This window comes from Macaca fascicularis, chromosome 12 (genome assembly GCF_037993035.2).
Source record: "Macaca fascicularis isolate 582-1 chromosome 12, T2T-MFA8v1.1".
NCBI lineage: Eukaryota > Metazoa > Chordata > Mammalia > Primates > Cercopithecidae > Macaca > Macaca fascicularis.
Window position 1 is genome coordinate 137,483,115 of NC_088386.1, and position 25,665 is coordinate 137,508,779.

At 54.2% G+C, this 25,665-nt stretch overlaps 1 long non-coding RNA gene across 1 annotated transcript in view; it reads right to left on the reverse strand.

The window, feature by feature from the left end:
- LOC141408255 (uncharacterized) overlaps positions 1–25,665 on the reverse strand; it is a 44,992-nt gene that overhangs the window by 17,615 nt on the left and 1,712 nt on the right. Inside the window, exon 2 of the long non-coding RNA XR_012421693.1 lies at positions 15,138–15,287. This is a non-coding gene — a long non-coding RNA (uncharacterized lncRNA). The remainder of the gene's footprint in view (positions 1–15,137; positions 15,288–25,665) is intronic.

The window sequence follows — 25,665 nt, forward strand, 5'->3', positions numbered from 1 at the left end:
CTACTTGAGAGGCTGAAGCAGAAGAATCACTTGAACCTGGGAGGCAGAGGTTGCAGTGAGCTGAGATTGTGCCACTGTACTTCACCCTGGGTGACAGAGTGAGACTGTCTCAAAAAAAAATTAAAGACTGGGGCCGGGCGCGGTGGCTCAAGCCTGTAATCCCAGCACTTTGGGAGGCCGAGACGGGCGGATCATGAGGTCAGGAGATCGAGACCATCCTGGCTAACACGGTGAAACCCCGTCTCTATTAAGAAATACAAAAAACTAGCTGGGCGAGGTGGCAGGCGCCTGTAGTCCCAGCTACTCGGGAGGCTGAGGCCGGAGAATGGCGTGAACCCGGGAGGCGGAGCTTGCAGTGAGCTGAGATCCGGCCACTGCACTCCAGCCTGGGTGACAGCGAGACTCCGTCTCAAAAAAAAAAAATTAAAGACTGGGAAAAAAAAATGACACGTCACATATCCATCAAAGGATATGTCTCAAGAATGTATAGGCCGGGCGCGGTGGCTCACGCCTGTAATCCCAGCACTTTGGGAGGCCGAGATGGGCGGATCACGAGGTCAGGAGATCGAGACCATCCTGACTAACATGGTGAAACCCCGTCTCTACTAAAAATACAAAAATTAGCCGGGCGCGGTGGCGGGCGCCTGTAGTCCCAGCCACACAGGAGGCTGAGGCAGGAGAATGGCGTGAACCCGGGAGGCGGAGCTTGCAGTGAGTGGAGATCGTGCCACTGCACTCCAGCCTGGGAGACAGAGCGAGACTCCGTCTCAAAAAAAAAAAAAAAAAAAAAAAAAAAGAATGTATAAAGAACTCCCAAAACTCAACAGTAAGAAAATCAAGGCCAGACATGATGGCTTATGCCTATAATCCCAGCACTTTGGGAGGCCAAGGTGGGTGGATCACCTGAGGTCAGGAGTTCAAGACCAGCCTGGCCAATATGGCGAAACCCTGTCTCTACTAAAAATACAAAAATTAGCCAGGCGTGGTGGCACGTGCCTGTAATCCCAGCTACTCGGGAGGCTGAGGCAGGAGATAACTTGAACCCGGGAGGCAGAGTTTGCAGTGAGCCGAGATTGAGCCACTGCACTCCAGCCTAGATGACAGAGACGAGACTCTGTCTCGAAGAAAAAAAAAGGAAAACCAACAACCCAATAAGAAAAAACTGAGAAGAGACTAGAATAGACACTTCATCAAAGGAGGCCTACAAGTGGCCAAGAGGCAATGAACATCATCAGCCACCAGGGAAATGCAAACTAAAACCAAGATGAGATCCCAACTACAGAACAATTAGAATAGCTAAAAGTTAAAAAGCCACTGATAATAGCAAGTGTTGGCAAGTCAGGATTCTCCATAGAAACTGACCAAGAGGAGATACATCTGTATCTATCTATGTATCTGTATCTATCTATGTATCTATCTCTCCGTATCTGTATCTATATGGGGTGGAGAGAGAGAGACTATAGGAACTGACTCATCCAAATGGAGGCTGAGAAGTCCCACAGTGTTGTCTGCAAGCTGGAGCACCAGGAAAGCCAGCAGTCTGACACGGTCCAGGTCCAAAGGCCCAGGAACCGGTGGACTGATGCCTACGGGCAGGAGAAGATGGAGGTCCCAGCTCAGAGAAAATTCACCCTTCCTTGCCTTATTTTTCTACCCAAGCCCTAAGTGGATGGATGCTGGCTGCCTACATGGTGAGGGCAGATCTACTTTAGTCAGTAGGACGCTCCAATGCTCGTCTCCTCCAGAAACCCCTTCACAGACACCCTCAGAAACAGTGTTTCCCCAGCATCCGGGCATCCCTCAGCTCAGCCGAGCTGACATAAAATTAACTATCAAAGATAAAGGTGACCCATGTCCTAGTTTGTTCAGGAGTTTCCTGATTTTTGCATGGAAAGTCTCAAATCCCAGGAAACCCCTCAGACCCGGACAAAGTGCAGTGACCGGTCACTGTGGGCGAGCACAGGCAGCATCTGGAGCTCACACACTGGACGGTGGCCAGCGAGATACTGTGGCCACTCTGGACAACAGCCAGGCAGTTACCTACAAACTGAGTACTGAGCATTCTCACTCCTAGGTGTTTATCCTGGAGAAATGCAAACCCATCCTCACACGAAAACCAGTACACAAATGTCTAGAGCATGCCTGCTTGTGACAGCCAAAACCTGGAAATGACACAGATGTCCTTCAAGATCTGATAAAGTGGCCGGGCGCGGTGGCTCAAGCCTGTAATCCCAGCACTTTGGGAGGCCGAGATGGGCGGATCACGAGGTCAGGAGATCGAGACCATCCTGGCTAACACGGTGAAACCCAGTCTCTATTAAGAAATACAAAAAACTAGCCGGGCGAGGTGGCGGGCGCCTGTAGTCCCAGCTACTTGGGAGGCTGAGGCAGGAGAATGGGCGTGAACCCGGGAGGCGGAGCTTGCAGTGAGCTGAGATCCGGCCACTGCACTCCAGCCTGGGCAACAGAGCGAGACTTCATCTCAAAAAAAAAAAAAAAGAAAAAAAGAAAAAAGATCTGATAAAGTGAGCAGTGGCCAAGCTGCGGGGCACGCATGCGGCAGATCAGGCTCCCGAGTGGAAAGGGTGAGCCTCGGCGGCATGTTGGAGGGAAAGAAGCCAGTCTCAAACATTACATACTGTAGGATTCCGTTGATTTATTACTACGTATTATTAGCTTTTTGAGACAGGGTCTCACTGCATTGCCCAGGCTGGTCTCCAACCCCTGGACTGAAGTGATCCTCCTGCCTCAGCCTCCGGAGTGGCTGGGATTCCAGGCTCTACCACCACATCTGGCTGTGATTCCATTTGTCCGATGTTGTCAAAAGGACACAAGCCATGGAGAAGTAACCAGTGGCTTCCAGGGGGTTGGCGAGCCTGGTCCTGCAGAGGAGCGCCATGAGGGGCTTTCTGGGGTGATAGGACCACACTGCATGTGGGGGTGTGTGTGCAGAGGGGAGCACCGCACAAATCCATACAGGCAGGAACACTGCTAGAACTCAATGCTAGTCAGTTCTGCTGTGTGTTAATTTTGTTTTATTTTATGTATTTATTTTTGAGACAGAGTCTCACTCTGTCACCCAGGATGGAGCACAGTGGCATGATCTCGGCTCACTGCAGCCTCCATCTCCCGGGTTCAAGTGATTCTCCCGTCTCAGCCTCCCGAGTAGCTGGGATTACAGGCAAGTGCCACCACACTCGCTAATTTTTATATTTTTAGTAGAGATAGGGTCTCACCATGTTGGCCAGGCTGGTCTCAAACTCCTGACCTCAAATGATCTGCCCTCCTCAGCCTTCCAAAGTGCTGAGATTACAGGCATGAGCCACCATGCCTGGCCCTGTTTGTTAATTTTAAAATGAAAGCTTTTAAATTAATAATTCCTAAATGTCATCCCATATGGAGTCAGTGTCCAGATTTCCTATCTATACATATGACTTCCCAAGTGCAACTGCGTATACCATTTGTTCACACTTCCATCCCAGTAAGGTCTATCCCTCCACACCTGTTTCCTTGTCTCTTAAGTCTCTTTTTGCCCCTGCAACTGAGCTGCAGAGGACATTGAGCCTCCAGCCTGTGGTGGCCACAAACTGGACTTTGGACCCTGTGCCACCTCCCCTGTTCCTCAGCACCCTTCTCCTGGGCTTGGCCGTAGGTGGTAAGGCTCGTGGGCTTCTTGGCTTCCATGGGGAGCCCACCTCCTCTCCCGCAAGCCCAGGTGGTCTTTATCAGACTGCACACTCCCTCAAGTTGGGGTACAGTGGCAAGATGGTAGCACATCTTCCTGGAAAGTCCCATACCCCAGGGTGTCTAAGGACACCCCACCAGGCCCCCAGCCCCCTCCCCTGCAGAAGCTGCAGCTTGGCCTGGGGGAGGGGCTGGAGGAGGGCACAGCCCCCAGGATGAGTGGGCACTACCCTCCAACAAGGGGCTGTGGAAACTGAGGGAAGAGGAGATGTGGAGACAAGAGGCAGGGCTGCCTCGTGGCCGGGGGAGCGGAGGGCCCAGGGCCAGCTGACCCACCACGCCAAAGCGAGCTCAGCCTCAGGCCCACCGGAGTACCACGACTGCGCAAGCTGCCCCTCCAGTACTAACCCCCAAGTCAGAGGGGCACGGCCACAGGGTGGCAGCGGCTCTGCCCCTGCCCTGGGCGGCACATTTGGCTGTCGGCCTCACAGATGAGGACCTTGCCCTTTTGCAGACCTCCAGGTGTGACTCCAGTCAGGGCCCCATGACGGAGCCTCCAGTGGGTCCCGTGGGTCCATCCACTTAGCAGCTTCTGGAAGGCCACTAGCAGCTCCCTAGCCCCTTCACTCCCTGTCCCTCGGGAGGTCCCAGGAGGCCATGGCTGAGAGGTGCTGCAGCCAGGAGTGCAGACCCCATCGCAGGGAGGACAAATCACTCCTCCACGACACAAGGAAGGTCTGGGGGCAGGCCTGGGGGTCTCACTTCTGGGACTACCGCTATGCTCTTCCTCCAGGTCACCCACCCTCCTCCTTGGCACAGTGCCCCAGATCACAGAATGACTCAGGCCTGGGAGCTGGGTGAGGGCGAGGACTTCCCCAGGACTGCTCCAGACCTGGGTTTTCTCAGCCCACTGCCCTCACCAGTTGCTACTTTAGTGGCTGCCCTTTGTGTGGTCCAGCGGACCCCACAACCACCGGAAGGCACCAGGGATCTCTGCAGGCCCCGCCCCAGCCCCTGCCACCTCTCCCTCTTGCTGCCAGTCAGGGAGTGGCTACTCACCCCACCTGCTTCATCAAGGCCTCTATGCCAGCTGCAGAGACCCCTGTGCACCTTCTGTCCTCAAGAGCTGGCCCAGGGTGGCGTCCTCCCACCAGAGTATCTCTTTTTTTTTTTTTGAGACAGAGTCTCGCTCTGTCGCCCAGGCTGGAGTGCAGTGGCCGGATCTCAGCTCACTGCAAGCTCCACCTCCCGGGTTCACGCCATTCTCCTGCCTCAGCCTCCCAAGTGGCTGGGACTACAGGCGCCGGCCACCACGCCTGGCTAATTTTTTGTATTTTCAGTAGAGACGAGGTTTCACCGTGTTAGCCAGGATGGTCTCAATCTCCTGACCTTGTGATCCGCCTGCCTCAGCCTCCCAAAGTGCTGGGATTACAGGCGTGAGCCACCCTGCCCGGTCCCACCAGAGTATTTCTAAGCCCCTTGGGAAGGGAGGGTCTTTGGGTCCCTCTGGGGGCCTAGGTAGAGTAGGGTGCAGTGTTATCTGCTATAATATGCTTGTCTCTCTCAGTCTTTGCATTCCTTTTCTGCATCATACCATGGCATTTTAGCCATTCTGACCTCATTTAGAATGTGCCACCTTGGAATCCAGGTGCCAGCAGCAACAGGGCAGATGATGGGAATCCCTCCCCAGCACCCGGCCAAGAGCCCCAGCCCACCCAGTGTAACCTTCTATTCTTTAATCTCAGCCCCAAATGACTGTGAATTCACAGGGCATTCTTCTAGCTCCAACTACGTCAACTAGAAAGAAGACATGGCTGGACTCTGTGGTCTAGAAATGGGTGAGGAGCTAAAAGCAGTGTGCTGGGATTGCTGTGGTCTGTGTCTAGAAGCAGGCAACAGTGGCCTGGGGTCCAGCCTCGGCCAGTGGGGACCAATGCCCCACAGGGGGACATGGTCCGATCCCCACTGCAGAGATGACTGAAAACTCAAGCAATGAATGAAGGCATTAAGTCAGAGCCTAGCAGGAACTGGAATTGAAATTGCTTCACAGTCTTGGTGAGCTCAGCGGTGGGACTTGCTCCCTGGGCAGGGCCAGAAGGGACCAGGTGGACATTCCCTGGTGGGGTCTGCAGGGTAGAATGAGGGGCAGGGCTCTGGGAAAGGTGGCAGGAGCCAATGGGTACAGCCCCAGAGGTTCTGAGTAGGTGTCTCTCAGTGCAAAGACTGAGACCCCAGGGATGCTGGGACCAGATCCAGGTGAGTTGGTGCGGGCCAGGGCTGCTTCCCACCCACCCTGTAATGCTGTGAACTTCACTCTGCCCTGGCTGGATCCTGAGTCCACATCCCCCTCCAGAGTGTGCTCTCAGGCCACCTCGGGTCGGTCAAGCCCATCAGCCTGGACTGGCTTTAAATGGCAGGGTCCTGACCTCGCTTCACCCAGGGAGAGTCACTGACCTCAGGACGGAACCAGAAGCACTTCTGGGCCCCTCTCTTCCTCTGCGGAAGTGGCCACAGCTGGGAGACCCCAAATCCAAGGCCCGTGCCTGGGTAACTGGCTCAGAGAATCACCATTACCCCAGGCACTGGGAGGCCCACGGTGGTTTATAGGCAGTCTCATCTCACTCCAGGACAGACATCCAGAGGCTACTGGGGGGCACTTCCTGAGATATTCAGCAACCCATCCTTAAACTTACAGGAATTCTGAGCTGGTTGTTAAAACACCGTCATTATTAAAAATTAATTATAGGCTGGGCACGGTGGCTCACACCTGTAATCCCAGCACTTCGGGAGGCCCAGGCGGACAGATCAGAAGGTCAGGAGGTCGCGACCATCCTGGCTAACATGGTGAAACCCCATCTCTACTAAAAAAACAAAAAATTAGCCGGGCGTGGTGGCGGGCGCCTGTAGTCCCAGCTACTCGGGAGGCTGAGGCAGGAGAATGGCATGAACCCGGGAGGCAGAGCTTGCAGTGAGCCGAGATTGCGCTACTGCACTCCAGCCTGGGGCACAGAGCGAGACTCCGTCTCAAAAAAAAAAAAAATTAATTATAAACACTTACAACCAAATGAGTTATATTTTAAAAACACAGACAATAAGGGGTGGGTGCAGTAATCCCAGCACTTTGGGAGGCCAACGTGAGTGAATCACTTGAGCCCAGGAGTTTGAGGCCAGCCTGGACAACATAGTAAAACCCCATCTCTAAAAAAAAAAAAAAAAAAAAAAAAAAAAAAAAAAAAAAGTATCTGAGCATAGCAGTTCACGCCTGTAGTCCCCGCTACTCGGGAGGCTGAGGTGAGAGGATCACTTGAGCCCGGGAGTTGGAGATTGCAGTGAGCCGTGATGGGGCCTCTGCCTTCCAGCCTGGGAGTCCAGTTGAGTCAGCTGAGACGCTGTCTCAAACACACACACAAACACACACAAACATGGAAAATAAATACTGGAAACTCAACACTTCCTAATTATTTTACTACATTTTTCTACTCTCGTTGTGTTTTATTCTAATTTGGTCTGGGGTTGCTGTCTCTGGAGAGTGGATATAAGACGTAGCTCCGGGGAGCTGGTGGTGGTGGGTGTGCACAGTCAGCTTTCAGGGACACTTCTTTATCCTGGCAGACAGCTTAATGCCAAGGGGCCTGGCCTGTGACCAGGGGCTTGTTTATACCAGCAGGTACCTGTGGCTCTGGTCTGACCTGTGTTGGGTTTATCCCCTACCAAGTTATCCACTCTCTGGGAGAGCCCTAACTGGGAAAGAAGTTAGGCTCAGGTGTGTCAGTCAGGTGAGATGCAGAGGAGCCAGCCCCACAGACACATGAAGCTACAGAAGCAGTTTCATTACTCACAGATCCCAGAGGGAAGAGGGCAGCAAACCCCGCAGGGCCAGTGGGAAGGAGGAAGCCCTCCGGGACACACATGTCAGCCAGCAGGTGGGAGCCGGACAGCACGGGAGGGGCTGTGGCTGAGCCTTTTCCTAGGCCCCAGGATGCTACCCAGGCAGGCTCCCCTCGGGGAGTTCCCGCCGGCAGGTTTAACCCTTTTCCCATTTGCCCCAAGAATGCTCAGCAGCGGCGCTTACAGCTGCAGCATTTCCCCAGAGATAATTTTGCCGCACACTATCTCACTTTCATTATTTTCACATTACTCTGGTATACTGACTTCGGAAACAAAAGACATCACTATTCGTAGCATTCTGGTTTTACCTGGTTTTAGTAATGGTGTTTCCATTCACAAAATAGAGTGATCCTCTATCACTGAAAATGAAAACGTCAAGTCCTAGAAAACACAGCATTCCTACACGTGATGTTAATATTGTTCTCAAACAGTTGTTGGCTGAAGATTCATTTGATAAATTTTTCACAAATACATTACTCTTTTTTTTTTTTTTTGAGAGGGAGTCTCACTCTGTCACCCAGGCTGGAGTGCAGTGGCACTATCTTGGCTCACTGCAGCCTCCGCCTCCCAGGTTCAAGCAATTCTCCTGCCTCAGCCTCCTAAGTAGCTGGGACTACAGGTATGCACCACCACACCTGGCCAATTTTTGTATTTTTAGTAGAGATGAGGTTTCACAATGTTGGCCAGGCTGGTCTTCAACTCCTGACCTCAAGTGATCTGCCCGTCTCGGCTGGTCTTCAACTCCTGACCTCAAGTGATCTGCCCGTCTCGGCCTCTCAAAGTGCTGGGATTACAGACGTGAGCCACCACACCCAGCCCCAAATAATTATTCTAATGATTCAGATGATTCTGATGTTAGTTCTGTTTAGAAATAACTCCAAGAACAGTTTTTTTTCTTTTTTTCGAGGCAGGGTCTTGCTCAGTCACCTAGGCTGGAGTGCGGTGGCACGAACACGGCTTACTGCCACCTTGACCCGCTAGGCTCAAGCAATCCTCCCACCTCAGCCCCCCGAGGAGCTGGGACCACAGGTGTGCACCACCACTCCTGGCCTCCAAGAACAGATTTATATTTTATTTTCACACTGAAAATTAGATTTTCTTCAGCCTCAGAGTATGTTTATGTAAAATTAAATGAGCACTGGCAGGGAGCTGATTTTTTTCTTCTAAACTGGAAAAAGGTTAAAGCGAGCACCTGAGTTCCATGAACAGTCAGGACTAAGTCCTGCTTCAGATACGAGACAGTTCAACTCATACAGAGAGTATCCGACTTAATGGTTGTTCAATTTAGGAATTTTCAACTTTACAACGATGCTAAAGCAACATGCATTCAGTAAAACCGTGCTGACTTTTGATCTTTCCCTGGGCTAGCCACACGCCCTACCACACCACGGCAGGCAGCCGAAGCTCCAGGTCAGCCGCACCAGGAGGAGGGTGAGCGACGCACTCTGCAGGCCACTGTGTCCCCAGGTGAGTCTGCCCGCTGCAAGCTGATGCTAGTGTTCTGAGCACGTTTAAGGAAGGCCGGGCTAAGCTACGATGGGTGGTAGGTTCTGTGTATTCACTGCATTTTTGACTTGCGATATTTTCAACTTAATGATGGGTTTATTGGGATGCAGCTTCATCATAAGTCCAGGAGCATCTGTATTCAAAATGGATGCTTTATAATTACACTAATATCTCCTATAGTTTCAAATAGCTAGGAGGAGATACTGAATGTTTCCAACATGAAAAAATGATAAATGTTTGAGATAAGCTAATTACCCTGATCTGATCACTACACACGTATGGAAACATCATTATGTATCCCATAAATATGTACAATTATTGTATCAATTAAAAAATAAAGTTGGCTGGGCGCGGTGGCTCAAGCCTGTAACCTCAGCACTTTGGGAGGCCGAGACGGGCGGATCACGAGTTCAGGAGATCGAGACCATCCTGGCTAACACGGTGAAACCCCGTCTCTACTAAAATACAAAAAAATTAGCCGGGCGAGGTGGCGGGCGCCTGTACTCCCAGCTACTCGGGAGGCTGAGGCAGGAGAATGGCGTGAACCCGGGAGGCGGGGCTTGCAGTGAGCTGAGATCCGGCCACTGCACTCCAGCCTGGGCAACAGAGCTAGACTCCGTCTCAAAAAAATAAAAAATAAAAAAAAAAAAATAAAGTTAAATAGGCCAGGCACGGTAGCTCACGCCTGTAATCCCATCACTTTGGGAGGCCGAGGCAGGTGGATCACCTGAGGTCATGAGTTCAAGACCAGCCTGGTTAATAGGGTTAAACCCCGTTTCTACTAAACATACAAAAATTACCTGGGCATGGTGGCGCACGCCTGTAGTCTCAGCTACTTGGGAGGTTGCGGCAGGAGAATTGCTTGAACCTGGGAGGTGGAGGTTGCAGTGAGCCAAGATGGCACCATGCTCTCCAGCCTGGATGACAGAGCAAGACTCTGTCTCCAAAAAAAAATAAATAAATAAAAGTATTTAAAATTGAGTGCTGAGGCAACATAAAATTATACGAATTCACCGCAATTACATCTGTGTCCCTAACGGGGAGTCCTGGCTGTGGATCTGATGGGGGACACCCCTGGAAGGATGGGGGTCAACTGCCTGGGGAGTAGGGAGGGCGGTATGCTTAAGTGTGGAAGTTGTTAGCAGATGCAGAATCAGTAAGGTGATATGAGACTCACTGAAGGAACATTCCAGAAACACACGTCAGGCCCAGAGGCAAAGGAAAAGCAAAGCCGATGTGCAGACACTGGGCCGGCAAGGAGAGAGGTGAAAGCCAGGAGGTCCTGGATGAGCCTCCTAGAAGGAGTGGTGGCCAAGCCAGAGGCAAGAAAGATGTCCCATGGGGAGAGAAAACCTTTCCACCAAATTTAAAGGAGTCAGAAAGGCGCTGCTGATTTAGGCTGCAAGGTTCAATGTAAAGGAAGGTGCAATTTCAGTGTTGTCAGAAACACCCGGAGGTGTGGAGTCGCAGCCACCTCCAGCTTAGCCAGAGGCCCACCCAGAAGCTGAGGTTGGGGGTCACCACACAGGGCAGAGGTCACTTCAAGGGAGGGGCAGGGGGAGAGGGGCAGAGGCTGGGCATTGTTCTGAGATTTGAGTCACAGCCCGCAGCCAAACGTAACATGCATTTCGACTGAGCGCTCAAGCACTCTGAGGAATTGGGAGAGTGGGTGAGAGATTTAAAAATCCATGGTTGGCCGGGCGCGGTGGCTCACGCCTGTAATCCCAGCTCTCAGGGAGGCAGAGGCGGGAGGATAGCTTGAGCCCAGGAGTTCGAGACCTGCCTGGGTAATATAGCGAGACCCCGTTCTCCACAAAAAGGAAAAAAAAAAAAAAAAAGATAAAAATCCATGGTTGTGAGAGGATTCATATTTGTACAAAATTCATACGTGGCTCCGAAACATGAGTTTTCACCGAACGTCATGCCCTGGATGTGTTCCCAGGTGTTTCTTCATGTTTCTAAAGGCCGTGTGATGTCCCCCATACCTGGAACAGAAAGGAAGTGGCCATAGCCAGGCCCTGAATGTGCTGAGTGAGAAAAAAAGGTGCTGGGGGAGGAGGACCTGGACTTCACACTTAACAAGAAGGCTGGGATGTAGCCCACACCTCTCTCCATGCAAGACCATGCTGTGTGAGGGCAAGGGCCACTCAGGTGGGTAGATGATTAGGCCAAAGACAGAGGCTTGTCTGCTAGAGTTCAGATTCTCCCCTGGGGTTCCAGGGGCAAAAGTGATGCTATGACCTGGGTGCTGGGAATAGAATTCTGCCAGCAACCTCTGCTCTGGGCCTAGGCTGGAGGCCTCTGTGCCACCCGGTGGGCTCTTCCCACTTTGGGAGGGTCAGAGAAGCACCCCCTTCCCGGGGGGCTCCCTCATGGAGAACACTGGGGGTGGGAGGTGGGTGGTGAGCGGCTCAGGCTCTCTTTGGGCTTCACCTTCCTGGCCAGGTACTTTGGTTTCTCCCTGGGAGTGGGTTCCAGAAGGGAATCCCCAGGTTCCATGGACCCTGAAAGAGGGGTGGGGCAGACTGCTGACTCTCCCCCAGGAGACCCCCAGTCACACAGTGGGCCCACCCATCTTGGCCATGAAGCCTGGTGGATCAAGAGAAGTGGGGGAGCTGAGGACAACGTTGCGGGCTACAGGAGGTCCTTTTGGGGAAAGTGACTCTGATAGCAGGTGTCAGAGCCCCTGGGGGTGTCCCTGCCATGCTCTGGCAGCTCTGCATCATCAAGGAGGATCCCCCAGCAAGGAGGTCTCACCGCCCCCTGGGTTGTCAGGTAAGCTCCTGGGGCAGAGGTGGCACTGGGTCCTCCGATCATCCTGGTGTGTGGGCTCAGTCTGGACCCCTGGGGGTCTTCCCCACCCCCAGACTTTCATCCACCTCCCCGTGGACTCCTCTGTGCAGGCAAGCACTCCCCTTGCTGGGCCTGTTTCTCCTCTGTCCAGTGCTGAGTGGGATTCTCCTTCAGCTTGTGAACAGGGACACCCTGGGGGCTCCTCTGGAACTGGAAATGCGGGAGGAGAAACTGGCTTTCTCTTCGGAGCCAAAGGGCAATGTTCCTCCAGCTGGGAGTCCACACCCCAGGCAGGCCCCGCCTTCCGCTTGTGATGCGGGGTCCTACCTCTGCAGCTTTGGGTGTCTGAGTCCGAGGCAGCGCTAAGGATGAGGTCACTCTGGAGGGCGGCCCCGGGTTCCAGGTGTGGGGGCATTACCAGACCTTGAGGAACGTGAAGGATCGCCTGGGCACATGCTCAGGGCGCGACGTTCAGTGAAAAGTCATGTTTCGGCCGGGCGCGGTGGCTCAAGCCTGTAATCCCAGCACTTTGGGAGGCCGAGACGGGCGGATCACAAGGTCAGGAGATCGAGACCATCCTGGCTAACACGGCGAAACCCCGTCTCTACTAAAAACACAAAAAATTAGCCGGGCGAGGTGGCGGCGCCTGTGGTCCCAGCTACTCGGGAGGCTGAGGCAGGAGAATGGCGGGAACCCGGGGGGCGGAGCTTGCAGTGAGCTGAGATCTGGCCACTGCACTCCAGCCTGGGCGACAGAGCGAGACTCCGTCTCAAAAAAAAAAAAAAAAAGAAAAGAAAAGTCATGTTTCAGAGCCACACACGAATCACATTTCCTTATCTCTGCACAGTGACCGTGGATTTTTAAACCTCTCATCCGCTCCCCTGATTCCCCAGGGTGCCGGAGCGCTCCATTGAAATGCGCGTTGCGTTTGGCTGCGGGCCGCGACTGCAATCTCAGAACAATGCCCAGTGTTTCAAAACAACATATTTGTGCAAAAAGAAGGCCCCCAGATCTCAGGAAGCGGGAAACAGCTGAAGAAAAAGAACGCCGGCGAAGGGAAAGGACAGGTGTTCCCGTGGGAGGACCGGGGGACCGGGCCCGCCGTCCGTCGCTCGGCTGCAGGTGGGGCCCGGCCGCCCCCGATGAGCCCCGCCCCACACCGCGCCCGCCCCGCCTGCACCCAACGGGCAAGTCCACCGCTCGCCCCCTACGCAAAGGAAAGCTGCAGCCCAGCGCCCACGGAGGACGACCCGTACCGCGGCCAGGGCGGGGCGCGGCCATGAAGGGCAGGGCCAGGCGAGGGGCGGGGCCTCGGTGGGTGTGGTCGTGCGGGGCGGGGCCGCGGCGGGGGGCGGGGCCTGTCGCCAGGGACGGGGAGAGAAGGGCCGTGGTCAAGAGAGGACCGAAGAGAGGGGCGGGGCTACCTCCCAGACGAAGACCATGAGGGGACGTGCTCACGCGGGGCGGGGCCACGTGTGGGGGCGTGGTTGTTGGGGGCGGGGCCTGTCACAGAGAAGGGCCATGGTCAAGAGAGGACCGAAGAGAGGGGCGGGGCTGGGCTGCCTCCGAGGCGAAGACCGTGGGGGACGTGCTCACGCGGGGCGGGGCCACGTGTGGGGGCGTGGTTGTCAGGGGCGGGGCCACGGGAGGGGCGGGTCCCGGCTTCTAGAGCCCGCGGGGCAGCCGTGCCCTTGCTGGAGACCGGTGCCTGGGGCAGGTGGGGGCCCCGGGGGTTTCCAGCCACAAGGAGGTGTGGACAGTTGGGAAATTGGGGCCGGCGCACGGTCTGCGCTGCCCTCCACCCCCCAGCAGCAGATCCCTGCCCCTCGCCTGGTCCAGCATCTCACTCTCCCGCCCCACTCTCTCCACGGGTAGAAGTTTCAGGATGTGCCGCAGAAGGGAAGGGGCGCGGCCGGAGGGACCCCCGCCCCGCGATTCCGGCGCCCCCTGACCTGCGGGCACCCCTGTCCTCCTGCTTCATCGGCCCCAATATTCCTCGGGTCGGGACTCTGGCCTCCGCTGCCAGGGCGCCAGGCACGGACAGCGGGGAGGCGGCACCAGGGAAGCCCGGAACGCAGGCTGAGACGCACTGACCAGCTGGGGCGCCACGGGCCGGAGCCTCCGTTTCCCTCTCTGCAAAGCAGGCTCGGCCAAGGAGTAAGCGGGCCCGCTGCGGAGGGTTTGGCAGTGGGGCCAGGGCTAACCCCGGTGTGTGCGCAAACACCTGCCGCCCGTCCTCAGCGCCCGGTAGCCTCAGGCCCCAGCTCCAGCCAGCGCGCCCTGGCCTGTCCTGCCTTGCACGGGACGTCCGCCCCAACCCCACCCAACCCCCGGAGCTGTGTAACCCACGGACAAGGGTCTGCCCCTCCCAGGGGACGCCCAGCTCGATCCAGTGTGCCCACCACTGTCTCGGCGACCGGCCAGCCAGGCACAGAGTGGGCATCCTATTCAGGGGAGAGATGGGTGAAGCACACAGGAAAGGGGCGTGCGGTGTGGCAGCCTGGGCCTCCCGGCCTTGCCGGACTATGGAGACGGCTGCTGGGACGGGCGGGAGTCAGGCTCCTCAGTGCCAGGACTGGACGCTGTGTCTGCCACTCTGGGGCACTCAGCATTTCCAGGTGGATGGCAGCAACGTCCCTCAGTGTCCTTCACAAAACCCTCCCGAGCCGGGACTCACTCCGTGCCCGCCTGGACTGGGGCCAAGCATCCTGGCCTACATATCCCAAGAGGTTGCAGCGCGGGGCAGCACCCCAGGGATTCAGTCACTTCTGTCCTCACCAGAGGCAGCTCTTCACCTGATGAAGCTTTTTTCTATTTTTAGAGAGTCTTGCTTTGTCACCCAGGCTGGAGTGCCTCAGTGGTGTGTCCTCAGCTCACTGCAACCTCTGCTTTCCGGGTCAAGCAATCCTCCTGCCTCAGCCTCCTGAGTAGCTGGGACTACAGGCATGCACCACCATGCCTCGCTTATTTTTCTGGTATTTTTAGTAGAGACAGGGTTTCATCCTGTTGGCCAGGCTGGTCTCAAACTCCTGACCTTGGCCTCTGAAAGTGCCGGGGTTACAGGCATGAGCCACCACGCCCAGCCCTGAAGTTGAATTTAAGTTTTGGGAACATTCAAACCCGTTTTGGTGATGCCCAGGTGCCTTCGGGTGCCTCCTAACTGGCTACCCAGCCTCTGGCTCTCACCCAGCCTCCTGGAGGCAGCCAACACCAACCCTGGTCACTGACTGGACCACATCAGACCCCAGACCAAACACTGGCTTTACCTTCAGAGCCTAGACTCCTTGGCCCTCTGGCACGTAGACCCTGGCAGCGGCTTCCGCGGGATGGCACTCTCCTTCGTCACTTGTTCCAAATGCAGAGCTTTAAAAACTCCCCTTCCCACTGACCAGCGGCTCCACTTCTGAGTGTTAGTGCTGAGAAAATGTCAGATATGCACAACGATGTAGCTCACACGTCACTGGGCTACATCTCAACTTAAATACGCAATGACATGAACAATTTATAGAAGACATCCTTCCCATGGAGTATGGCGCAGCCATCAAACCATTGTGCATAAAACATGGTAATGGCTTAGCAAGGCGCTCACAAGCTACAATGCAAGAGGGGAAAATAGAAGAAGTGCTCCTACTAGGTCCTAACTTCCCCCTTCCCCTCTTCCCTCTCTCTCCCCTCTCCTGTAGTTGTATAAAAACATTTCAAATATTTGGCCAGGCGTGGTGGCTCATGCCTGCAATCCCAGCACTTTGGGAGGCCGAGGCGGGTGGATCACCTGAGGTCAGGAGTTCGAGACCAGCTTGGCCAACATGGTGAAACCCTGTCTCTACTAAAAATACAAAAAGTTAGCCAGGCGTGGTGGCGGGTGACTGTAATCCCAGCTACTCGGGAGGCCGAGGCGGGAGAATCGCTTGAACCTGGGAAGCGGAGGTTGCAGTGAACTGAGATTGCATCATTGCACTCCAGCTTGGGCAACAAGAGTGAAACTGTCTTTAAAAAAAAAAAAAAAAAAAAAAAAGTCAAATATTTATAATGGTTGCCTGTGAACCAGATTATGAGTCTTATGCTAATTCTTTTTTTTTTTTTTTTTTGAGACGGAGTCTCACGCTGTTGCCCAGGCTGGGGTGCAGTGGCGCGATCTCGGCTCACTGCAAGCTCCGCCTCCCGGGTTCCCGCCATTCTCCTGCCTCAGCCTCCTGAGTAGCTGGGACTACAGGCGCCCGCCACCGCGCCCGGCTAATTTTTTGTATTTTTTTAGTAGAGACGGGGTTTCACTGTGGTCTCGATCTCCTGACCTTGTGATCCGCCCGCCTCGGCCTCCCAAAGTGCTGGGATTACAGGCTTGAGCCACCGCGCCCGGCGAGTCTTATGCTAATTCTTTATATTTTTCTGTGTTTTCCAACTTTTATAAAATGAACGTATTATTTTCATGAACAGGTTGCCTCTTGGGGACCCAGAAGACCAGCTTCCACTGTGTCCCCCAGCAGCCCTTCCCTCCACCCACCAAGAAGGCTGAGTCACTGACGAAGCCGGGAGTACAGCAATGCCCCTTATCCGTGGTTTCGCTTTTTCATAGTTTCGGTTACCCACAGTCGACCATGGTTCGAAAATATCAGTAAAATAAGTTCAGTAAGTTTGTTTTTTGTTTGGTTCTAGAAACAGGGTCTCACTCTGTTGCCCAGGCTGGTATGCAATGGTGCAGTCTTGGCTCACTGCAGCCTCCACCTCCCTAAGCTTAAGCGATCCTCCCTTCTCAGACTCCTGAGTAGCTGGGACTACAGGCACACAGCACCATGGCCAGCTAATTTTACAGTAAGATGTTTTGAGAGAGGAGAGAGATCATATTCACAAAACTTTTATTACATTATATTGTCATCATTGTCCTATTTTACTATTAGTTATTGTTGTTAATCTCTTACTGTGCCTCATTTGTAAATTAGACTGTATCATAGATATATACATATAGGAAAAAACACAGTATATATAAGATTCAGTACTCTCTGCAGTTTCAGGCATCCACTGGGGGTCATGGAATTTGTCCCCTGTGGATAAGGGGATTTATGTGTAAAGGAATCTCCAACATAAAGATGAGTTCACAATCAGAACTGCCAAGCACACGAGCTTCCCACTGCGGCTGAAACAGATCGCCACAAATGTGGTGGCTTCAGCCGCACAATTTACTCCCTCACAGTTCTGGAGTACAGAAATCCAAAATGGGCCTCAGTGGGCTAGAATCAAGGAGTCGGCAGTGCTGGTTCCTCTGGAGGCCATAGGAGAGAATCTGTTTCCTTGTCTTTTTCAGCTTCCAGAAGCCACCTGCCTCCCTCAGCTCACGGCCCCCTCTCCACCTACAAAGCCAGCAGCAGAGCCTCTCTCTGACCCTCTTGCTTCCTTCTTTTTTTTTTTTTTTTTTTTTTTGAGACGGAGCCTCCCTCTGTCACCCAGGCTGGAGTGAGTGGCGCGATCTCAGCTCACTGCAAGCTCTGGTTCCCGGGTTCACACCACTATCCTGCCTCAGCCTCCCGAGTAGCTGGGACTACAGGCGCCTGCCACCACGCCCAGCTAATTTTTTGTATTTTTTAGTAGAGACGGGGTTTCACCGTGTTCGCCAGGATGGTCTCGATCTCCCGACCTCGTGATCCACCCGCCTCGGCCTCCCAAAGTGCTGGGATTACAGGTGTGATTTTCTTTTTTTAACGCATTCCCATCGTTAAGCACTTGCTTCCATATTATAAGGAGTCTGTGATGATATTAGGGCCACCTAGATAATCCGAGATAATCTCCCATCTCAAGAGTCTCAGCTTACTCATATCATCACTGTCCCTTTTTGCCACTTAAGGTCCCATATTCACAGGTGCCGGAGATCAGGACCAGGACATCTTTGGAGGCCATTATTCAGCTACCACATCAAGCATGGAAGACGGCCAAGGCAGAAAGGAAACGCCAGCGCAATCGAGGGAAGGAGTCACCCCACTCCCGCCCCTGGGAAACATAACTGAGAAAGCAATTAGGAGATTCTGGAATGTGTGTAGACATCTCGGAGACAGCCAGGGAATGCTGGTGTGTGTAGACATCTCAGAGAGAGCCAGGGGAATGCTGGTGTGTGCAGAGAGGGATTCGCTGGAGAAAGAAAAGGAACAGTACAAACATGAATTCAAATAAAACGCCACAGTGAAGGGACTGAGTAGCAAAATGGATGAAGATGAAAACATTGACAGGATGAAGACTGAGCCCAGGAAGGAGACTCTGCAGATTGTGGACCTAGAAATAAATTGTCAAGGAAAAGCTGAGAAACTGGTGGCGAGATCCACAAGTTGTTGTAGCCATCCGGCAGGCATTCCAGAAGGGCGGAGAGGGAGGAGGGCAGAGAGGAGGCCCCACCCACAAACAGACACACAGGCGCACACAGATGCACACTCACACACACCACACAGACACACACACACCACACAGACATGCACACCACACACACAATCACACAGACACATACATACCACACACACACAGATGCACACACCAGACCCACACTATACATACACACCCCACGTACACACCACAGACCCACAGATGCACACACACACCACACACACAGATGCACACACCACACAGATGCATAGATGCACTCACCCACCACCCATACACACACATACAAACCACATAGACACACCCCCCACATACACACCACACATACACAGAGATGAACACACACACATGCATCACACAGAAAGACAGATACACAAGCATACACACAGATACATACCACACATACACACAGATGAACACACACATCACATAGACACTACCCACCTACACATAAACACACACAGATACAGACACACAGACATACACACACAGGAAAATTTTCCCCAAACTGAAGAGAAATGTAAGTTTTCAGGTTAAAAGGGGAAAACAAAATATTGACCTGACACATGATAGTTAGTCTTTAAAACTGTAATGATAAAGACAAATCTTATTATTATTATTATTATTTTTTTTTTTTGAGACGGAGTCTCGCTCTGTCGCCCAGACTGGAGTGCAGTGGCGCGATCTCCACTCACTGCAAGCTCCGCCTTCCGGGGTTCCCGCCATTCTCCTGCCTCAGCCTCCCGAGTAGCTGGGACTACAGGCGCCCACCACCTCGCCCGGCTAGTTTTTTGTATTTTTTTAGTAGAGACGGGGTTTCTCCGTGTTAGCCAGGATGGTCTCAATCTCCTGACCTCGTGATCCGCCCGTCTCGGCCTCCCAAAGTGCTGGGATTACAGGCGTGAGCCACCGCGCCCGGCCAAAGACAAATCTTAAAACCTGAGAGGGGAATTGTGTCCCCACAAAAAGTATGTTCAAGCCCTGCCCCCAGCAGCTGGGAGTGTGGCTTGACTTGGAAATAGTCTTTGCAGATGTGATCAGGTTGACAATAGGTCTCCCTGGATTAGGATGTGTCCCATGGCCAGTGACTGGTGTCCTTAGACAGAGCAGGAGATCTGGACACACAGACACCGGGAGGAGGCCACGTGGTGGGAGAGGTGGATGTTGGAGCCATGCAGCAGCGAGCCAAGGACTGCCGGGGACCGCTGGCAGGTGCCCGAGCGAGGAGATGGGCATGTGGCTGGCCCTGCCCTGGAGGCCTCAGAAGAGCACATCCCGCCCCCACCCCGACTTCTGGACTTCCAGCCTCAAGAACAGTGAGAGAATAAGTGTCTGCTGTGCTAAGTTACCAGGTTCGTGTCAGGAAACTAATGCAGGAGGCAGGGAGGGAGGGAAGGGAGGAGGAGGAGGAGAGGAAGGCTATGAGGCAAAAAAGGAACACAAATCAGATTGACATGTACAACTGGAGTATAAAGACCAAGGGGTGACGGCTTCAAATCTGTCCGCAGTCATCATCTTTCAAGCATGAGAGGAATTCCAGGCACTTGCCTGGACTCCCACCCTGACTCAGGGAGTTTGCCCCCACAAGCCCGCTTAAGGGAAGGAATGATGGGACGACACTGTCCACGAGAAAACAAAAGGCCCTGGAATGAAGCCGCACAGCAGGCAGAGGCCAGCGAAGTGTGCACCGGAGTCCACAGGCACTGATTAAACCTAAGAGCGCAGGGCAGCCACCACCCCTGTTATCTGTGTCTCCTTAGCCCTCTCTCCCTCCCAAATCCTTCTACGATAATAGGAAAGGAATTGTAAAATCCTCCCCCTAAAGGGGAAAAGTCCACAAGAAAAAAAAAAAAAAGCTGGGGAGGAGACAACAGTAGAAGAGAGGTTTTGTTTGTTTTTTTTTGGTGGGGGACTGAGTCTCTCTCTGTCACCCAGGCAGAGCGAGCCTTTGCTTCCCGGGTTCACGAGATTCTCCTGCCTCAGCCTCCTGAGTAGCTGGGATTACAGGCGTGTGCCACCACGCCCGGCTAATTTTTGTATTTTTAGTAGAGATGGGATTTCACCACATTGCCCAAGCTGGCCTTGAACTCCTGACCTCAAGTGGTCCACCCACCTCGGCCTCCCAAAGTATTGGGATCACAGGCGTGAGCCGCTGCACTTGGCAAGATAAGAGGTTTTGATGTCCCCCACATTTTAACCCAAAGCCGAGGAGGGTGACTGACTTAGCAGGTGTAGCTGTCAGCCTCAGGGGAGCTCTGCTGTGGCAACAAACAGCCCTGGAATCCCAGTGGCTCCGGCAGCCCAGGCTGCTTCCTCACATAGGCACACGCCTATCCCGGATGCTCTGCTGCTGTCTCACACTCCATCCTCCTCCCACTTTACCCCAGGAGCCAGCAGCCCTCCCTGAGACAGAGCTGTCCTGTGTCAGAAAGGGGCACAGCTCCTCAAACGTCTGCTGGGAGGGGATGGTCATCACCTGCTCATGCCCCACTGGCTGAGGTACATCAGGAGGCCCAGTCCCAGGCCCACCGGAGGACACCGTCCTCCTCCCACAGGCGCAGATGACAAGCACTGTGACCACGGCATGGATGAACAGCGGGGCTGGGGCTGGGAGCACAGGTTGCTGTGGGGGACTCCCCACCCCTTCCCCACCTCCCAAGGCCAGGCCCGATGGCCCTTCCAAAGCTGACAAAACAAGGTCTTCTCTGGAGAAACTGGATCTAAGGGGTTACAGCCAAGGGACACGGGATGGCTAAGACTTGGGGAGAAGGTAGAGGAGGGGCTGCCTCCTGACTTTAGCCCCTGGAACCCTTCCTGCACTTGGCTCAGGCTGCCATTAGCTAGACAGGGACCCCCAACCCCAAGCAGGAGACCTCATGGGCTGTCCTGGGGGATGCTGAACTACCTGGGAAAAAGACCTCCTTTTGGGGTCCCCAAGAAAGAAGCAGGCCAGTCCCCAGGCTCCACCTGGACACCCAACAAGGAGTTGCTAGGCGTGCTCCTTCTACAGAAGGGCAGGCCTTCCCCCACAAAAAGGAAGGACCAAAGCACACAGAGGAGCACCTGGGGGAAACTGAGGTGCAGCAAGGAGCAGTGAAAACGCCACCTACCAAAAAAAGTCCCTCAACATGACAATCCTCAGAGAGATAAGAGATGACACCTTGGACCCACAGCCAAGCCAATCTGGGGAAGAAAAAAAAAAAAAAGGTAAATTCTTTCTCACATTCACAAAAAGAGTTCTGAAAACCACTTCAAGCTGGGTGTGGTGGCTCATGCCTGCAGTCCCAGCTGCTCGGGAGGCTGAGGCAAGAGGACTGCTTGAGCCCAGGAGCTAGAGGCTGCAGTGAGCTGTGATGGTACCAATGCACTTTAGCCAGGGTGATAGAGCAAGACTCTGTCTCTAAAATAAATAAATACAGAAATAAAATAAAAATAAAAACCACTTCAGTTCCTGGCCGGGCACAATGACTCATATCTAGAATCCCAGCACTTTGGGAGGCCGAGGCGGGTGGATCACCTGAGGTCAGGATTTTGAGACCAGCCTGGCCAACATGGTGAAACCCCATCTCTACTAAAAATACAAAAAGTAGCTGGGTGTGGTGGTGGGCACCTGTAGTCCAGCTACTTGGAGGCTGAGGCAGGAGAATCGCTTGAACCTGGGAGGCAGAGGTTGCAGTGAGCCGACATCACACCACTGCACTCCGGCCTGGGTGGCAGAGAGAGACCCTGTCTCAAAAAAAAAAAAAAAAACACTTCAGTTCCTGAGTCCTGACGTCCTTTCCAAATACCACATAAAAGTAAAATGAGGCCAACATGAAAAACCAAAACAACAAAACACCCGAGAAGGTCAGGAACAAAGCCTGGGCGAGCGGGGCACGGTCTCTGGGTGGGGAAGCCCCGTTCAGTTCAAACGGAGGCTGGAGAGAGAGGATGGGTACATTTGACTCAGAAAATGCACAATCTCTGCACAGGAAAAGAAAGAATCTGAAGGGAAAGCCTGGTGAGAAATATCTGCAGCATTTACAACCAACTAAAGCAGTAATCCCAGAGAAATGGGCAAATTCTCTACCTGGAGATCCCAAGAGTCCAATGAGGAACGGGGGATGAAACACGCTTGGCCTTACAGGCGGCCTGGGATGTGCACAGCAAAGCTACCTGGTGTCACCATTCATCTGCCGGTCAGCAATACTTAAAGATGTTGTAATATCAAGGGTTGGCAGGGTGCTGCCAGAGGGGGTAGGTTCCAGCCAGGGCAGCTCTATCCACAGTGGGAGAGGATGTGGCTGGCCTGGCTGAGCCTGCACATGAGGCTGCATCAGGACCCCCTGGCCTGGCTGAAGCCCACTCTTCCAGACCCCTACTGGGGAGGGAAGGGGGTAGGTGCATGGGGGGTGCTAAAAGCATGAGACTGCGGCCCCTGCTTGGCCTGTGGTCACTTGCCCGTGCCTGGCTGCAAGGCCAGTGGACAAACTCTCCAGCCGTGCGGTTCCCGGCTGTTTACTTAGCACTCATCTGAGTTTACACAAAACCCTTCTGGTCCAAGCTCTGATCCTTCATTAGAAGAGGAATGAACTTCTGGGAAAAGCGAATGGGGAGGGGCTGTCTGCTCAGGGAGCCACTGGGCAAATGGAGCAACAGGCCCACAGGCCTCGGCGCAGAAAGTGTATGGTGCCCCTCAGTCAGGTCCATCCCATCTGATCATCTCCTACCACCACAGATCCCTGCATGAGCGGCAGACCAGGGGCGTGTCCCCCCTTCCAGATGGGGAAGGGGCTCCAGGCAGCTTGAGGGAGGACAGCCTCCAGCCCAGGGAGCTCCTGTCCCTCTGTCTCTGCACCACGCACCTCTCCCGAGGGGGCCGCTCGGGTCACCTGCCCTGACAGCAGCTCTCACGGGACCTCGTTCAGCCTGTGCAAAGTGTAGGGGCTTGGTGTGCAATGCTGAGCCTCCTGGGGTGTGAACAGTCCCTGGCTCCATGCCCAGGGTAGGATGGGGTGCTTGCAGAAGCACCCGAGAGACCCTCCCTGGAACTGGCCCACTGCAGACTCTGCCCATCACCTCGAGGCCTCTCCTTGGAGGGTTCTGATCTGGAAACCAGGGGAATGATCTCATCCAGGGGCCTGGGCCAAGCTGAGAGGGTTTGCGAATTGATGCCCACTTGACCACTTTATTAGCTTCTGCTGCTGGTTCTCTTAAAACGTCTCCAGGGCTGGAGGATGCTATAAATTTTTGGTCAAGGATCCTCTGGCAGCCTCACCATGCCAGCATCGGTCACATGGCCCAGCCCTAGACCTCCCAGAGAGAGGCCGGGGCCTGGGGTGCCTTTTCTGGAGGGGCAGATCACACATTCCCTTCCTTCTTGAAGCAGTGTGAGGGCTGCTTTTCTGTGACTCAGAACCAGCACATCCCACCACTCACTGCAGACAGGAAATATTTAGTTGCTTCATGAAGAAGTAGACGTTCTGGACCATGAGAAGGGCAAGGAAGGACCCTGAGGTTTAGAATAAGCTGGTCTCACTGCCGCAGACGACTTGGGGGGACCCACTAACGGGGTGGGGGCACAATAGCAGCAGGCCCTGCTGTTGGCTCAGTCCACTCGGGGCTTACCACAGCCCGTCTGCCTCCCAGGCCCAGGGAAACCCCCAGGAGGTGGGAAGAGCTGGGGGGTGTCCCTCTGCCCAGGAGGAAGGCTTGCACCGGCCACGTGAAAACACAGGAATCCCGTTCTAGTCCTAGTGAGAAGGTTCTGACCACCCTACCCACCCCGTATTCGCCTCGGCCACTTGCACCAGAGTGGGGGTGACTTGGGGGGTGGGGCGGGGGCGCTCTCTGAGGAATGCTGGGCGGCAGAGTTTGAAGATGGGGGAAGGCCGGGCGCGGTGGCTCACGCCTGTAATCCCAGCACTTTGGGAGGCCGAGGCGGGCAGATCACAAGGTCAGGAGATCGAGACCACGGTGAAACCCCGTCTCTACTAAAAATACAAAAAATTAGCCGGGCGAGGTGGCGGGCGCCTGTAGTCCCAGCTACTCAGGAGGCTGAGGCAGGAGAATGGCGTGAACCTGGGAGGCGGAGCTTGCAGTGAGCCGAGATCGCGCCACTGCACTCCAGCCTGGGCGACAGAGCGAGACTCCGTCTCAAAAAAAACAAAAAAAAAAAAAAAAAAAAAAGAAGATGGGGGAAGAATGTTCCAGGAGGAAGGAAAGTGATCTCTGAGGAGCAGGGGAGGAGGCTGCAGACGCAGGAGGGGCTCTGGGCTCACTGAGGGTGCCAGGGCTGTCCGGAGGGAGGAGGGGCGGCTGGGACGGGGCAGCAGTGGCGAAGTAGCCAGGCAGCTACCCCAGGATGCATTTTGAAAGGAGAACGAGAGGTGTGGCCCACCCACAAGTGGCTTCCTCCATGCGGCCTGGGTCAACCCCATGCGCAGGGAACTGGCCAATGGGAATGTCCTGGCCCCAGCAGAGACACCAGGCTCTGATCTAACTCAGAACGCCGGACTCCCTCAGAGCGCCGCAGCCCACCTCTTGCACCCGCAGCACGCCCTGCACTCCAGAGGCTTCCTGCGAGCTGCATGTGTTCGGCCCCACCTAGTTCCTCTGGCCTGTCCACGCCGTGCCGTGCCGGTCCACACCCTGTCCAGCCCACTCAAACCGTCCACACCCCTGTACACACTGACAGCTCAGTACCCCTTAGGGGCTGGGCTCAGAACAGACCCTCTAAAGGAGGCCGGAGTGACTGGGCATGGTGGCTCATGCCTGGAATCCCAGCACTTTGGGAGGCCAAGGCAGGGAGATTATGAGGTCAGGAGATCGAGACCATCCTGATTAACACAGTGAAATCTCGTCTCCACTTAAAAAAAAAAAAAAAAAAAAACCTGGGAGTGGTAGCAGGCACCTGTAGTCCCAGCTACTTGGGAGGCTGAGGCAGGAGAATGGCATGAACCCAGGAGGCGGAGCTTGCAGTGAGCTGAGGTCACGCCACTGCACTCCAGCCTGGGTGACAGAGCGAGACTCTGTCTCAAAAAAAAAAAAGAAAAAAAGAAAAAGGCCAGAGTGGTGGCTCACGCCTGTAATCCCAGCACTTTTGGAGGCTAAGGTGGGAAAATCGCTTGAGCCCAGGAGTTCAAGACCAGCCTGGGCAACATGGTGAGACTGCGTCTCTGAAAATAAGTTGTTTTTGTTCATTTGTTTTGTTTTGTTTGAGACAGCGTTTCGCACCTGTTGCCTAGGCTGGAGTGCAATGGCACGATCTTGGCTCACCGCAACCTCTGTCTCCCGGGTTCAAGCGATTCTCCTGCCTCATCCTCCTGAGTAGCTGGGATTACAGGCACCCACCACCACGCCTGGCTAATTGTTGTATTTTTAGTAGAGACAGGGTTTCACCATGTTAGCCAGGCTGGTCTCGAACTCCTGACGTCAGGTGATCCACCTGCCTTG